Source organism: Ursus americanus, chromosome 33 (assembly GCF_024610735.1).
Source record: "Ursus americanus isolate L20-20 chromosome 33, mUrsAme1.1.p, whole genome shotgun sequence".
NCBI classification, from domain to species: Eukaryota; Metazoa; Chordata; class Mammalia; order Carnivora; family Ursidae; genus Ursus; species Ursus americanus.
Window position 1 is genome coordinate 22,823,005 of NC_142159.1, and position 15,070 is coordinate 22,838,074.

At 54.3% G+C, this 15,070-nt stretch overlaps 1 long non-coding RNA gene and 1 pseudogene across 1 annotated transcript; both read right to left on the bottom strand.

The window, feature by feature from the left end:
* Positions 1–117: 117 nt before the first annotated feature.
* Positions 118–8,020, bottom strand: LOC148107243 (uncharacterized). Its single transcript, XR_015722753.1, has 3 exons — positions 7,686–8,020; positions 2,906–2,974; positions 118–470 (listed from the first exon to the last, which is right to left on the bottom strand). It is a non-coding gene; the product is annotated as an uncharacterized LOC148107243 (long non-coding RNA).
* A 4,969-nt stretch (positions 8,021–12,989) lies between these two features.
* Positions 12,990–13,064, bottom strand: LOC123779118 (U6 spliceosomal RNA; annotated as a pseudogene).
* Between the last annotated feature and the right edge of the window lie 2,006 nt (positions 13,065–15,070).

The window sequence follows — 15,070 nt, forward strand, 5'->3', positions numbered from 1 at the left end:
GCCTTCTTGACTCTCCATCAAACACAGTCCCCGGCTATCCCTGGTCACAATCTCACCCCATTACTTCTCAGCACTCACCACTACTTAAAACGATCTTCTACGGTCTTTGGTCATCTGTGCTCCCCCCACAGAGGGGAGCTCCATGAGGACAAGGTCCACATGTTTAAGGCCCTGGTTTATTGCTGTAACAAAGAACACTGCCTGGTACTTAGTAGACCCTCAATTAACACTTGTTGAATGAATGAACAGCCGGAAACCGTAGAAGAAAGGCCCATCCGGTGCGGATGTGTTTCAAAATCTAAATCACGGGGCGCCTGGGTGGCACAGCGGTTAAGCGTCTGACTTCGGCTCAGGGCGTGATCCCGGCGTTACGGGATCGAGCCCCACATCGGGCTCCTCTGCTGTGAGCCTGCTTCTTCCTCTCCCACTCCAGCTGCTTGTGTTCCCTCTCTCGCTGGCTGTCTCTATCTCTGTCGAATAAATAAATAAAATCTTAAAAAAAAAAAAACAAAATCTAAATCACCTGGAAGAATAAATGGATGTGGGGCTACAGGGGTGAAGACACCTGAGGTGGGGAGCCGTCTCACGCTTGGTGAGGGGACTGCTCCCGTGACGCAGCAGAACACGGGCCTTTTAGCCGTGGGCTTGCCGACGGAAGTAGGAAGGGGGTGGGTACCAGAGGTCATTCCCTGGATCCTTCTGGAGGGACCAAGAGTAGAGAGATGGGCAAATTGCCTGTTTCCCTCTGTGTCCTCCACCGTGAGCCCTGCAGAACAGGCCCTTGAGAGAGACTGGGGAGAGGGTCTTTTCCATCTCTCTCAGATGCTAGGAAAATCTCCTAGGGCCCCCGTACGGATTTTATAGGGAAATCCTTAAAGCACTTTCGGGGACTGGTGGAGCCTTAATCTGTCCTGGGAGGGTCAGCTGCCTGATGGCCAGCCGACCCTCGAAGCCTCGGGAGCGGCGTTTCTGTATTAAAAGGCCACTTTTCGGGGAGAAATGCTGTGGATACATTAAGCTGTCGCCTGTTCTTTGGAGAGCCATTATTAATGGAAAACAATAGATTAATAGTTTAAAAACGCTTGTTCAATAAGTAATTTTTATGGCTCTGGATAGAGCCCATTAAACATTTCTGTGTGTTATTATAAAGAAGTTTTAAGCGTAAAATCATAAAGTCAATAATCAGAGAATTAGTCACAGCGGCCAGCCACAGGCCATTAGTTTTAGGCGCTGTCAGAGACACCTGTGGCTTTCGCTGGAGAGTTTTCTTTTCACGGCAGCGCCAGCAGCGCCAGGTGGAGACGGAGACATGACGGTGCCTGGTGCCTTCCATAAACTTGAGGGGACAGCAAGCAGGTGTGAGCAGCGGGATGCCAGGCAAATATTTACAAAGTGCAAACGTGAATGCAAAACTAAAACGATCCAGGTCAATTTGCACATCCAGGCTTAGACACTTTATTTCCCCAGTGATCTCCCACCTCCCAGAGCCTCCCTCTGCCAGAGGCACGGCCTTGATCTCTTGCTAAAGATAGAGGTGGAAGCCGCGTGCTTTTAAAAGGAACGTGTGTCACCAGAGAATCCCCCACATAAAGGCTTCCAGGGCTGTTTTCTGAAATAGTGTATTCATCTCCCACCAAATGCACAATGGAGTCAAGAATTTGAAAGTGAAACTGCGAGCTTCTAAAAAGGGACTTGAAAACAAAATCATGACAAAAGCAATACGAGATAATTACGGAAACTAGAGAAAGTCCAAAGAAGACAATAAAGATTGCTCTACCCAGAGCTCTCCCTCTTTCTGCTTCATTCATTCAACAAATATTTATTGAGAGCCCTCTATATGCAGAACACTGCTCTCGGCACTGGGGTTGCCGTGATGAACAAAACCAACACTCCTGGCCCATGGAGCAAGAAACATAATAAGTAAATGAGACAGCAGGTTAGAAGGACATAAGAGTTACAGAAAAAGGAAGCAGCTTTTCATAGGATAAAGGCAAGAAGAAGGCAGGCATCATTGAGAAGGTGACGTTTGCACAAAGACTTGAGGGAGGTGGGGGAGTGAGCCATGCAGGTATCTAAGAGAAGGCAGCTCCAGACAGAGGACTCAGTCAGTGCAAAGGCCCTGAGGCAGGAGTGTGCCTGACATGCTTGAGAAGGAGCAGGGAGGCCAGTGTGGCTGGAGCAGAGGGAAGGTGGTGAGGAAGTGGGAGCGGAGGTCAGGGAGGAGAGAGGCAAATCATGTGGGGCCTTCCAGGACTTTGGCTTTTCCTCGGAGTGAGAAATGGGGAGGTTTGAGCAGAGGCATGACATGATCTGACCTAGTGTGGAACAGGATCCAGATGGCTGCTATGTGGAGTACAGACAATCAGGGCTCCGGAGGTAAGGAAGGCAGGGGCAGAAACGCAGGCCAGGGACCAGAGTAGGGAGAAAGGGTGGGATTCTAGATATATTCTGAAGGTAGAACCGGGAGGATTTCCTTTTGGCGTATCCCTTTTCAGCCTTGTCCTATGACTGCTATTTTTCTCTACTCCAGATAAGGGGCTTCTAGGTTTATACGTGGGTATCTGAGATTTCTGACCTTGTAGAGAAGTAGCCTCTGCAGGTCAATAGGACTGCTAGGTGTGCTAACCCAGCTCAGAAGCTGCCTCCTCCAGGCAGTCTTCTTGACAGCTGACCAGCTCTGTGTTAAACCTGCTTCTCTCGGTGCACCTGCTGCCCTGTGACTACGTACCCGCCCACAGCTGTGCTCACGCAGCCACCTCCGGCTGGATCTGGAGCGCCTTTGGCGGGGTGGGGGGTGGGGGCACACGCACGGTGTTTGCCTTTGGGTCTGGCACACAGTAGGTGCTCGGTGAGTGCTTAATCACGTGAATAAAGGGTGCTGCTGGATTCGCAGGGGCTGACTGACCTTGGAGCTGATGGAGCGTAAGCCCCAGGGCGCCTCTCTTGCTCTGGTCCCTCATGTGCTCACAAGACTCTGTAAAGTTGGCAAAAGACATTTTTGTAGTCTTTTTCCTAAAGAGGTCCTTCCCTGAAATTGCACGAGCTTCGGGCGTCACACGGCTTGGACCCCGCCCAGGGAAGATGCAGAGAGATGGGTTTGGGGGCTGGGGCCCGAGGGCTGGGCTGGTGCCCGTCAGCGAGGGAGCGGACTTGCCTTTGAGGGCCAGAGGACGAGGAGCTGCCCTGACGTGGGCAGCCGCTGCCAGCCTGGGGGTGGGGGGCGGACACAGCCTCCCGGTGTTCCTGCTGTTTAAAACCCCCGGCCTGGTCCCTGAGAGGGGGCGCCCTGCCCCCCAGACCCCTCATATTTTCCTCTTCTCCTCACATCCATTTCCTCTCTCCTTCCTTTTTTTTGTCCTCCCTTCCCTGACCAAGCAGAGTTTCCCCCGAGGAGGCCGTGGTCACGGGGCGGGGGGGGGGGGGGTGCAGAAATCACAGAAACTAACCTATTCCTTCTCTTTCTCTTCCTTTTTTCGGTCTTCTCCTCTTTGACACCCCCTAACTCCCTACTGCACCCCATCACCATGTTGACTTAGTCCCTGACCTACTCTGAGCCTCACCTGCCTCATCTATAAAATGGGAATAGGACAGCCGACTTTAGGAGTCCCTCGTAGCGGTCGAAGAAGACAAGGTGTGAACCAGCATCTGTCACCTGTCAAGGCATACACTCTTGCTCTCTCCGCCCAGGTCTGACCTTCCTGAAATCCACAAATGTCCGCAGCCCTGAGGCCTTCCTGGTGGGGGCTGTGCTGCAGGAGCCCAGAAACCGGACCCAGGTTCCCCAGTCCCAAGGTCCTGGTCTCACTGCCCAGCCTTCTTGCAAGAGACCTGCCCAGCTTCCAGTCCATTGATGTTAACCATACTTGCTGGGAATAGTCACTGACCTATAATTGCAGCCTATTAACTGTGCTTTTCTCTTCCATTTGCACACATGAATTTTGCCCTACTTCCAGAAAGCAAATTACAGGTTGGAAATCAGAATATTTCAAACAGGGGTGAAAAGGTTGGAGCAGCGTGTCTGCTACATAATGAAGTGTCCAGTGATAATGTCCAGGCTGGGCCAGGAGAGCATCCACTGTGAGCCCACATGTGTCCAGGTAACAGGCTCAGAGGGCCCAGAGGGACACGGGATGGGGTGGGGGGGATACCCCAGACCGGGCTTCTCTGCAAAGGCTGTGACTCCTGAGCCTTGAGACGTGGCCAGGCAGAGAGGCGGCAGCTGCAGGTGCCACGTGGCCTTGCTCCCCCGCAGATACCCGGTCCCACTGGGTTTGTCCGAGCTAGTTGGGAGAGGATGGGATGGACGAGTGTGGGCGTGTGAAAGGTCGCTGAGCTAGCTGGCACAGGGGGCAGCGGGAGCACTGGGGTGATCACTGACACTGCAACATTGTGTCCTTGTGTTCCCCTTGCTAGATTGAAAAAAAATGGTGAGTTCGGATGCTCCTTGCTTGACCTGGGTGAAGTCAAGGAATTGCAGACTTAGCCATGAAAGGATGTCAGGTGCAATTGGGTGCAATGTCTCCACGTTAGAGGCCAGGACATAGAGGTTCCCCCCAAGGTGAGCTTCTTCACTGCCTTGCGGCCCCTTGCAGTCAGGTTTCTCTCGAGTCCTGTGAGCTGAACAAGACGTGGATGGGTGGGTGGTTACAGACGCAAATGCCGGTGGGGCCAAAACCGCCCCAGAAATGAGTGTGCCGGGCTGAGGAGGCCGTAAAGAATTTTACTCATGGCTTTATATAGCAAATACTTTCGTGGCACCCGTGCTATGCTGGGCCCTGTTCTAACCACTTTGCAAATATTAACTCATTTCATCTTCATAGCAATCCTAGGCAATGGGTACCGTTACTGTCCCAATTCTACAGATGAGAGAACGGAGCAGGAAGATGAGGAGGCGTGTGAGGAGCTGGGCCGTGAACCAGGCGGAGCAGCGGGGGCTGTGAACCAGGCACAGCCTCCCGTCCTACAACCCCACCCCCCAACCCCTGCAGAGGGGCGGCCTCCCTTCCACCCCAGCCTCTTCCTGCCAGACTTTCTACCTTTTCATGAGAAACTGGACATCTGTAATTATATGTGAAATCTTCTAATTTTAACAAGTTGACTTGAATTTTGTAAACATGAAGTGGCTCAAAAAAAAACAGTGCAGGATTTGGCCTGGGGGATAGTGGTGTGCGACCCCCTGCCCGGGAGTAGAGGAAGATGGGACTGGGGAAGGAACGTTGAGCGAGGGGAGGGGAGAGAAGAGGAGAGGAGAAATGATAGGAGGAGAGAGAAGGCCACCTGTGACTATCGCTGATCATTCAACGAGCATTTATGTAGCACCTACTGTATGCCAGCCGTGCGCTACTACTAGGGGAACAGATTTTAATGGGTTGTCGACTCTTGCCCCAGGAAGAGCTTATAGCTGTGTTCCCATCTGGTCTGAATTTTAACAAGGGCACTGTGGCAGGAGGAACCCCACTTCTGGGAGCGCCCCTCAGGATGGGAGACCTGAGGTCCTCTAGCTTGGAACCCCAGGCAGATGGGCAGATTCCTCGGATACTCCTCTGCTTCCCAATCTTAAGGAGCAGGGGCTGAGTGGACACAGCTTCCCTGCCCACTGTTCTGCTGTTGGTCCTCCTAAGAATCGCTGGGCCCTACCCCGTGACCCCCAAGCATTGCCGCTAGGCAATGACCTTTGACATTTCTGGCTGGTCACTTCTCTCCCTGCGCTGGACCTGTAATTCTGGGAGCTACCACCAGGGGGACGGTGTGGCCAGTGTCACTTGACACTGGGCCGAGCTACTGAGAAAAGCAGCCCCGCTCCTGGCCCAGGCACCTGCTTGGTCTCCAACGACCTGCTTTCGAAGCCAGGATGCCCAGCATCCTTCACCGAGTGAGGTGTGGGAGCACGCGGTGGCCCCACATCCCAGAACATGGATGCAGAGCGGTGGGCAGCAGGCATGAGACAGAAGACAGGTCTCTGATGCCCTGGCCCCCCTCCCCACCATCCCTCTCTCCCACCTGAGAACCTCATCGAAGTGACTGATTCATTCCTGGTGACTTCTGCAGCCCCTGCTTCCGTGGCTGCACCTTGAACTTGCATTAAGTTTTAATTAAAGCCGTTTCACCGGCCTTGCCCTTGGCTAAATGCAGCTGTGGGCACAGGGCACATAGATATTTAATACTCTGGCTCTCCCCGCTGAAGGCGCAGGGTGCCCAAGGGTGTACCCGAGCCGTGCCCGCTAGCAGCGATCCACGCTCTTGCTTAAGTGTGCCCACAGGCCCCGAGCGGGAGGCCGGCAATAACTATTCATTGCCCTGGGTTAAGTGTGCCCAGGGGCACCCGTAAACTCAATGCAGTGATTAGCGATTGCTCCCAGTGAAGGCTGCCCGAGGTCCTGCGGAATGTCCTCGGCCCTAAATATAGCCTCTGTGTGGGGCCTTAAAGGGCACGGTGCTGATCGCTACTTCCCTTCCTTGTTGAAGCGAAATCGGTTCCCTCCTTAAAGCCCAGCCTCGGGGGCTTCCCTGCCTTATTCCAGGGTGTAGCCGAGGGACGAGGGACGGGGTGTGGGAACAGCAGGACGGCTTTGGTGGGGGCCAGGGGAAATGGCGAATCCTCTTCATCCTCTCACCACCTCTCAGGCATCCTCCCCATGGCAGCCTCTGGGCTGCCCAAGTAAAGGCGGCCCTTCCAGAGGCAAGGACACAGAGGGGCTCGTGGGTGCCCTGAGCCTGCCGCCAGCGACGCCCTGGAGCCAAGGGGTAGCAAGGCTGGGGCACCCAGGAGGCTGAGCTGGCTGGGGTCTCCTGCCACCTGCTTGCTTCTTTCTGCTCCCGAGAGCCCCTGTCCGTCCCTCCATCTGGAGGAGTGGGGGGTGGTCTGGGGAGGGTGTTGTTGAGGTGAGTCGGTCCTCGGGGCCCCATCTCCCCACCTCGTTCCAGGGCAGGGGTTGGTCAGGTGATTTCCCATGGTCCGTGACTCCCTCCCTGCCCAGGTCTGAAGCAAATGCAAGGGGGCTGGAGAAAGGAGAGAGAAGTGGGAGAACAGCTGGGTGGGGGGCGAGGATGTGGCTGCAGCAGGAGCTCCAGAACCTTCCTTCTCTTCCCGCGCTGTCACCTTCGCCACCCTCTGCGAAATGGGGAGAACGGTGTCCCCCTAGGGAGTGGCGGCGGGGCTCCTGGGCCGCACAGTGACCAGCCGTCCCGGTCTGCCTGGGATTCCCTGGGTGTGGGCACTTGAGAGTCCCATAGCAGGAGAACCCCCTGGGCCCCGGGGAAACCAGGATGGGTGGTCACCCTAAGTACGGCGCCACTGGTGCGTGTGCGTGGCCCATCGTGGCCCTCTCTCTGCCCTTGCTTACCGGATCTGAAAAGGAAGGAGAAAGGGTGAGGGAGGGAAACAAGACGGGATGGCCTGGGAGACAACCCTGATGGAAAGTGGGTCCCGGAGCACGTCTGTGCCACGCACACCCACTCTCGGCCCACCAGCTGTGCCCGGGACCCCAGCTGCCCCCTCGGCCGGCCCCAGGGCGGCAGCTGAGGCAACGACATTTCTCTGGGTCTGTTGACACTTGAGTCCCAGAACATAAATGATTTTCTTGTCTTAATGAGCAAACAACGCAGCCGGCACCGCTCTCTCGCCGGCCTCCTGCTGGGGTAATTGCCCGCGCTTCTCTGCTCCGGCAGAATGTTTACTCACTCACCTTTGCTCACCACTTGCCAGGAGTCTGTTGCTTCCTCTTTGTTCTGCAGTCTCCCTGACACTGCCCCTGGGAAGCGCCACTCGCCAGGTACGTGGGGCAGGAGCAACTTTCTGGAAGGCTCTGCCAGGCCCGGTGCTCGGGGACACTCCGAGGCAGAAGGTTTTGACTTCTGTTCTCCCTTGGAGAGGGGCTGGTGGACGGTGCCAACTCTTCTGGGCCTGTGTTTTGGCAGCTGATGCTGGAAGCTTCCCCTGGTGCCCTCCAGGCAGAGGCCTGAGGCCATCTGAGAGGAAATCTGAGGAGGGATCCCGGCTTTGGGTGGGAGACTGGCCAGGAGGTCCCTCTGAGGTCCCTCCCGGGCCGAGATTCTCGGAAAAGTCTCCCGTGCCGGGGAGCTTGATTCCTCTGCAAGCCCCCCCCCCCCCATTTCTTTGGCAGAGCTGTCTGCCCCTACTTCCCTCCGGCTGGTCCTGGGTCTGTTCTCAGCAGCCTCCTGGAAGGAGCCAGGCCCTTCTCTGTTTTACATCCTTTCGAATATTTGAAGTCAGCTAGTCTCCTTTCCTCAAGTCTTCTCCTGACTTCTTCCTGCCAGTCCTTCTGGGATAGGGTCTGGGGACTCCCTCCTGGCCCCCTCCCGCCTGGATTCAAGGCCCCCATCGCACTGCCAGGGGAGCGGAAAACAGGACCCTGGTTGCGCCCGGCCAGACAGAGTACAGGCCGCCTGGTTGGCACATGGCTGGCAGGGGTAACGACACGCTCGTTCTTTCACCCCTGTGCCGCCTAATGAGTGTGCCTACTATGTGCCAAGCGCTCCTGCGAGGCTTCTATTCCCCTCAAGTGTCCAGTTTGCCTTCCTCCCCAAGTGGCCTGCTGCCCTGCCTCTTGCTCCTGCCCATCCCCTCCTTGGCCCTGTCACCTTCCTGGGTGTCCCCTCAGTGCGCCTTCTCCTTGACACCCTAGCGACAACATCTCCTTGGTCAGACCGTTGATGAGTGTGTCCTGTTTCTTCAGACCCCATGGCTGCTCTCCCTTCAAGGGGAGCTGGGGGATCCCCTGAAAGATGCCGGCCTGATGGGATTCTAGGTGGGCTCGATACCACCCCCGTTACCATCTAAAGCCCAAGGCGAGACCGGCTTCAGAGGCGGGAGGTCAGTGGCGGGCAGAGGCCGTGCCCTGTCCTGTGGCACAGCACCTTCGGGGCCGCTGCGGGGGGCGGCTCCGAGGCCCCAAAGAGCAGGGTGCTGCCCTTCGGATGCCGACTCAGATGTCCGCCTGAGACGCCGGACAGATTTAGGCAGGCAGCTTCAAAAATTGGGCTGCATTAGCGTGAAGTGCTCCGCATGGCCCATGAGGGGCTCCCGTAATCATGCATTCAGCCCGTCCTGATCATGGTGGCAGGAGCATAATTACCGTCTCTTTAAATAGCCCAGAGTCGCGGTGTAAGAGAAGACGGCTCACGTGACATTTGCTCGGAGCTCGATTCCTGCTAAAAATATCCGGGCTAAATAATATTTCCTGGTTGCATCGGAGCAGCGGTCCCCGACCCGAGCTCTGTGACACCTGGGGGTTTCGTCCAGAGGCTAGTCTGGAAGTGGGAGGGGGCCCCTGTGGGGGGAGTCTGCTTCTGGAAGGAGCGGTTCAGAGGCCACAGGGGCACACTTCTGCCTCACCAGGTGCTCAACCCCTCCGAGGAGCGCCTGCCAGTCCGGCTGGTGCATGGCTCTTATGCCTGATCTTAGAAGAGGCTTGCCCACAGGGTAAGGCCCAGGAGCATCCCTAAGGCCACCCTTTCTGGCTTCATCTCTCTCTCTTGTCCCGTCCCTTCTGTGTTCCTCCCTCCCCTGGGCACCTTATCCCCAAGGCCCCGCCCCACCTTGCCTCGCCATAGCCCCAACCTTGACCTTGTATCCCTGAATTGCTAGGAACAAAGAGACCTTTGCTGTCCTGGAGGGTATGAGTGTGTACGGAGTACGGGTTGGGTGTGGCGTATGGATGCAAAGTGGCATTATCTACTAGAGACTTCCAAACCTGGGGTCTCTACACTCCTGGGGGGCGGGTCCCGAGATGGGCTCCTGGGGGTCTGAGAACAAAGATGGGAGCAGGTCTGCAGCCTTCATCAGGCCCTCCGGGGCTCCATGATCCACTAGAGGTTGAGACCCCAATCTAGACCCCGTATGTAATAACGACTTGGTTCAGCCCGGGATATAATACAGAGAGGCCTAGAACCTGGGAGAGCATGTCCTACTTCTGGGAAGTTTAAATTCTAAGGAACTCTGTATGCAAAGTTGGGTGGAGCAAAGACTTCATCCCATGGCACTAGATCAGAACGAGGACTAAGGCTTTGCATGTGATAGAATTTTATCGTGGACCAAGTTTCATGACAGGGCTCTGGTGATTTCAAGGCACTAGGGATGGCCTCGCCAAGCCCCCAAACATCTCTTTCCTTGTTCCTGATGTCCGATACCTTTTATTTGGAACCAGGTGCTTTCATTTAGCCACTGCAGAGCTGACTTCAAATGCCCCCACGAGAAGGCTGACACATGAAATTCTTGCTAAAGTGTAAACAATTGATAATGAGCTTTGTTTCTTAAGAGCGGCTTTGGCGAGGCCCCGGGCACTGGGCTGGGTCACTAAAGCTTAAGACAGTCTCGGTAGAGACATTTCTGTAGCTTCTGGGGGGCAGTCCTGCTCCTGGCATCTGCTTCCTTATGGGCCTTCACAGATGGCAGGGTCCCCTGGATGTTTGGGGATGGCTCTTTCTTCTGCTCAGGCAGTGGCACAAAGCACCAAGTAATCTCATGTCACCGATCAGGAAGTGTGCTGTGCTGGCCACGGGCCCGGCCCCTGCTGAGGTCCTGACACCACCCTTTTGTCCACATACCTGCATAGTGTGTATTTTTCTTTTTTCCTTTTTTTTTTTCAAGTAGGCTCCACACCCAGCATGGAGCCTAACGTGGGGCTTGAACTCACGACCCTGAGATCCAGAGCCGAGCCGAAGTCAAGAGTCGGACGCTGGACCGACCGGGCCACCCGGGTGTCCCCAAAGTGTGCATTTTTCTGTGTGACATATCCTTCCCCAGTCCATGGTCATCCCAGCCAGAGTCAGAGGTCTTGCTTCACATCCCAAAACAGAGACTGGGTCTGCTCAAAGAAAAAGGCTCCCACTCGGGGGGAAAGCCTGAGCCTAAAATTTCCGAGTCCACCGGCCCGCACCTTCACAGTGACCCAAAACAGGTACTTTGTGGTGGCCAGCCACACGATGGCTAGGGTGCTCCAGGTCCAGCTCAGTGTCCCGATGGTGGCATCGGCTGTCCTGACCCTCCTGGAGGCCCCTTCTTCTTCGGACCACTGACACCAAGCAGAATCAGAGACGTGGAAGGCAGAACTGTGGGGCCAGGTGAAGACGGAGCTTTGCCGCTGGTACCCCCTGGGGCCTGGCACTCTCGCCAGGGTGGCCCCCGGGACAATGACCGTGGGGTACAGGGTGCACCCTGCCGTGTGCAACTAACCCTTTGGGGCCCCACAGCAATGCCCGGAGGCCCAAGCAGCCTCGGAAAAGCAAGCTTTCTATAGGGTAGCTTGGAATTTACCGAGAGGGCTGCCCCGTTCCCTGAGCAGCGGAGAGCTTCTTCCAGCGTGTGAGTGAATGAGTCACCATTCAGGTGTGCCTGCTGGTAACGGGCGCACGCCACACGGATCCTCTGTCCCTGGCCCTGTGGTTCTTTCTCCCGTGACAAGACTTCCTTTTCTGGGCGTGACTGGTGTCACCCCCTACTGTAAGCCGTGCTGTCAGGCGCGCTGGCTGGAACGGCACGGGACCAGCAGTGGCCTGGTTGCTAAGTGGTGATGTGGCCACTGGCACTAGAGTCAAACTGCTGGGGCCCTGGGGGCGGGGGGGAGGGGAGGGGCCCATCACCTTCCTGGCTGGCTGCAGGACCCCTGCAAGTCCCTTAACCTTTCTGAGCCTCAGTGTTTTCATCTGCAAAATGGGAATACGGGTACCCGTAGGGGGGGACCGTAGATGGCAGGAGTAGGAGCTTAGCAGAGCTCCCAGCACAAGATGAGCCATTTCCATTTTGATCCGCCCAGCCATCTGTGTGGGCCCCAGTTCCTCCGGTCACTTACTAGACAGATCAGGCTCTTTGGCAAAGAGCGCTGCGCGATGCCACTTATTTCTTAATGCAGGACGAATGCTTTTCTAAACACGGTGTGTGTCCTCTGTGCCAGGATGCCGGGATCCCTGTCTTGAAAGGGGTTCTCGGCGAAAGCCCGGCTACCAGACAACCTGGTATTCGCAAAACCACCAGGAGCAAAACCCATTGATATACAGCGTAAGGAAATACACATAATTCACAAACGATGTCGATCACTTTCATCTTAGACTTCACAACCGTCCTCAATGGAAGACAGACGCGAAGGAGATTTAACGCAGATGTTAATAGCGCAAGAACGCCCCGTTACCAGGATATGATGTTTCGGTGCTGCATAAAAATGTAATTATATTCAGAACTATATTTAAAGATTAAAAGGGGGACTGCCTACCACATCTAGCCCCAAATTCAGAATTAGCAACAAAGGGAAAAAGCGGGGTGGGGGATGAGTTCTAGCAGTCTGCTGAGAATGGAAATGTTTCTTGAAAGGTTTTACACATTTTGGCTGTTTTTATTTTAACAGTTTCCTGCAGCATTGACATTGATTTTGGAAAGGGAGGGCTAGATCTTTATCCGACAAATATTCACTAAGCACTTGCCCGTGGGAGGGCCCGTATGAGGCTCTGAAGGGGACAGAGCCCACGAGCTTCAGCCCTTGCTCTCAAGCGGCGTCCAGTCTGGGGGGAGGAAAGAAATGTCTGGAGAGTTATAAAGGAGGGCAGGCGGGCTTGGGGGAGAGGCCGAGAGGCAGATGACCTTTGTCCCGGGCTTTGAAGAGAGGACAGGTTCTCGATAGGGACATAGTAAATAAAATACAAAAATAGTTCAGCAACAGTAATAAGAACAACTTAGGAAGACTTTTTGGCCTCTCTGGAAATATTTACACGGGGAAAGAATGTTCTCTTCCTCATTTTATTAATTTAATATCAGCAGCCAGCATGAATCTCTCCTCTCCCTGGCTCCCAGCACAATTTCCTTGCACCTCCTCTCTCTTTCTTCCTTCCTTCCTTCCTTCCTTCCTTCCTTCCTTCCTTCCTTCCTTCCTTCCTTCCTTCCTTCCTTCCTTTTTCTTCTTCTTCTTCTTCTTCTTCTTCTTCTTCTTCTTCTTTCTTCTCTTTCTTCTCTTTCTCTCTCTCTCTCTTTCCCTTTCTTTCAAAATATGGAACACTTCACAAACTTGTGTGTCATTCTTGCTCACGGGCCATGCTAATTTTCTCTGTATTGTTGTCTCTAGGTCTTTCTATTCTTGTTACGGTTCTTGGCTCACCCTCTTGTCTCTCCCTCTTGTATGGGCACCGTTTGAGGTCAAGGGCTATGTTTGGTCAGCATTTTATTCTTCCTGGGACTTATCATACTGCCTTCTCCCTTGGTAAGCACTTAATAGATGCTTGTCGGACTACATTTTCACCAGGACTTTTTAAAAAACATTTAAGGCAAAGAACATTTCTCTGTGTAAATATATGACTAACGTGCTGGAATGTTTAATGGACCGGGATTGCCTAAGCACTCTGTGGTTACAGAGTTTTTTTCCTCCCCGCCCCCCCAAAATGGTTAGAACCTATAGGAGAAATCCTAATTATTTAAGCTCGCAGATGTCAAGGTCAGTGGAAGCAAGGGACTGTCCAGCTTGGAGAAAAGAAACCAGCAGGATGATTAAACTATAGCTGTTTGACATTTTAAAGCAGAGGTTCTGACAAAAATGCCTCTAGGGGTCAGGCAGGGAGTGTAAATGAGTGAGGGGAAGCGAACCCAGGGCCCCAGGGAGGGTGCTGAAGGCCGGGGAGGACAGGGCGTGGTGGAAACACTGGTGAGCTGGTAGCCACCAGACCACCCTGCCAAATCTTCTGATTTTCCAGGAGAAGCTGGTTACAAAATGTCATCAGTTAATCTAAAAAATATTTAACACCACTGCAAATCGGGGCGCCTGGGGGGCTCCGTCGGTTAAGCGTTTGCCTCCGGCTGATGTCATGATCCAGGGGTCCCGTGAGGGGCTCCCTGCTCAGTGGGGAGCCTGCTTCTCCCTCTCCCCCTGCTCATTCTCTCTCTCGTGCTCTCTCTCAAATAAAATAATAATAATAATAATAATAATAATAATAATAATAATAATAAAGACCTGTTGCAGGCCAAACCAAACACGTCTGAGGCTGTCCTTGACCTATGAACCAGAATTGGCAAGCTCTAACCTGGCAGTTCTCAACGAGGCATGTATTTTTGCCTCCCACGGGACATTTAGTGACGTCTGAAGACATGCCTGAGGCCGCCAGCATCGGGTGGGTAAAGGTCACGGGTGCTGCTAGACAGCCCATGGTGCACGGGAGCCCACAGGAAAGAATGATCTGGCCCAGCAGGTCTGGCAGAGTCTGGTCCTGTGTGGTTCTTGGGGCTGGGGGGATGTATGTGGCCTCAAAGTAGGGAAAGGCTCAAAGATGAAACCAGCTGGTGGCATCAAGCAGGGGTAGGAGTTGGGGCCAGGTAGGTCCTTACAGAAAATGTACAATTCTGTGATTCAATTTCGAAAATAGATTTTGACACTCATGTGTTCTCAACAAGGACTCCAGATCCAAGATCTGTGAAATTCAGCCAGTGAAGGTTGGTTCCTAACCCAGTGCTTGAATGTGAGATCCCAAAGCCTCTATTTTCCCATCTGTAAAAGGGGGACATGTGTGGCCCTTTCACCAGGATGCTGGGAGGATCTTGTCTCTTTGGGAAGAGAGTTGACCCCTGCTTCCTTTCTGGAAAGTTCTGGGAGGGAGTTGTCTGCTTGAACTGCCATGCTGAGGACTGCTCCCTCTCCATTGTTCCCAGGAGAGGAGACCCTTCCAGCAGGAATGCCATTTGCTGCGTCTCCCCAGTTCTAACCTGCAGGGTCAGCTGCTATGGGTGGCCTCTGGGAAGGGCTTTGTCAGAGCTTCACTCTCGAGCCTGCTGAAGCCCAGTTCATCCCTGGCCTCCTCACCGCAATTTCCTCTGAGGGGCCCCATCCCCACGAGGTGTTGGTGGACACAGCCAGGCAAGAGACCCTTGTTCTTCACCACCATTATCCCAAGGGAGCCCCCCTCTGACCTCTGGCCAAGTCTCTTCCTCAAATTCAGAACATTCCCCAGAGAAAGTGGAGCCTCCAAGAGCTTCCATCTGAGAGCAGCTCCCCTCCAGCTCTCCTGCCTGGTTCCTGGCCGGTGGGGCCTTGAGACCCGGCAAAAGAAGGTGGTGGGTGGGGTCAGTGGCTGTGCACAT